Source organism: Phragmites australis, chromosome 11 (assembly GCF_958298935.1).
Source record: "Phragmites australis chromosome 11, lpPhrAust1.1, whole genome shotgun sequence".
Classification (NCBI taxonomy): domain Eukaryota; kingdom Viridiplantae; phylum Streptophyta; class Magnoliopsida; order Poales; family Poaceae; genus Phragmites; species Phragmites australis.
In genome coordinates, this window is record NC_084931.1 from 32,482,087 (window position 1) to 32,484,008 (window position 1,922).

Genomic DNA, 1,922 nt, shown 5'->3' on the forward strand with positions numbered 1-1,922 from the left:
GAAAACATTTTATCCCTTTTTGGGTCCCATTTCAGCTGAAGTTTCAGTTCACATTGTACCCATTGAAGGCAACACTCGAGCTGCTCTACCTTTAAGCCTTAAAATGCATTGCAAGGATAGCATGTCGTGGAAATTCAGGTCACCTTCATTATGGAATTCTTCGGGCCTCCAGTAGCGCCTCATACCTCGTTGCGCAATAATTAAAAGCACTTCCCTCAGACCTTAACTATCCACTTTATTTCTTTACTCATTTCGCATAAAATATGACACAAATCCTAGTGGCACCAAGAGGAATAGACATAAAAAAGTACACAATTCTCTTCCACTGCATATTACCCGAGAAAATAAAAGAAAAACTCGACCAGCTGGATGTCACTCACTACAACCAAAAGGTACTGCACTAATTCGATGATCAATTGACGGATAGTTCAGCATCAGTATCATTGCTTGACCTTAATTCGAATGGACATTTACCGAATTTACTGTTATGAATATTTTACCGCTAATGCCCAAGGTCAAGTTCCATGACTGCATGCAAGCTTTATTTCTTAGATGAAGAAGACAAAGGGGTAGCTATTTTTGTGTTAGACATGTCCTGGACGTATATGCGTGTGTGCGCACGTATGTATTCGCGTATGTGTGTGTGCCTTCGTGGCTGTATACGCGCTCAACTGATCAGCGAAAGCTTCGGCCAGCAGAGCGGGTGTTCAGGTGTGCATCGGTTTCAGGAGCTCGTGTGTGAGGTGGGCGATGAAATCGGCAGCGTAATCGTGTGATCGTGTGAAGCCTAAGTGCTATGGATAAAAGAAAAGACAAAAAAAGAGGGGATCAATTTAGACCCTGAAAAACTTGCTCTTGCGCACACTCTGAATTTTCGGACGGCTGAAACCACTATTCATCGTCTGATAAGTTCTTTAATTTCACGAGACAAAGTGGGTGTGCGTTGATTTCGATTCCAACAAAGTGGGATCAGAGCCACGGTTAACCATCGACAATGTCCGGCGATGGCTCTCTCTCCTCGAAGTCCCCTCCTCCGACCAGGATTCGCACTGAAGATGGTGGCGAGTCCAACATCCGCACAGTTGGCGGCAACGATGGCTCGGGCGCACACGGCGCCAGCAGGTCGTGAGGGAATCCAACGGCGTGTTGTCGCTACCCGTGCTCCTCGACGCCCAGCCTACGCACCCTACTGTCCAGACCATTGTCGTCTTGTAGGTATCGACCGTTTTGAGCTTTAATTGTGTGTTGCATTTGACCGATTTGAGCTCCAAGTGGGTTCTAGCGGTGATTGTTGGAGTAATTGGTCAATCATGAGGATCACATTAGCTTGGAATGTTGGATTAGAGGAGAGGAAAGGGGGTTCCAGTGGTGAATGTTAGGGTAACTGAATCATCTTTCGTATTTTCAAGCTTGTTGATGTGCTATGAAATGGTATAACATCGTTACATCGTTGACATATTCGAAGAGAGAAATAATATGTGAATATTGCCAGCTAGATAGAGAGATTAGTTTATTTAGTTGTAAAGAGAGTTCATGTGTTTAACAGAATCAATTATATGGCAATGTAAATCGATATTGCAATGTAATTACATATGCATATCACCAATGCAATATATTGGTTGATTTAGTCCAAAAGAGAGTTCAGCATGTATGGATATAGCTAACTTAAAAGAATGTGTTTTTAATATAGACCCCTAGTTGTCTGCATTGTTTCTTGTTTTTCTATCTGTGGCACATACGCACGACTAGTTAGTTTCATGTTCTTCAGTAGCAAATGGTTTTACCTATGCTAACACTCTGTTTGATTAGGCTGTGGATAGGGTACAGTTTTTTCAAGGTTGTTTTAGAATTAGAATTTCTGGCTCATGAATTTTGTATGCATGGTCTTTGGTGTTAGTGTGGTTTGTAGTATATCATTTTTG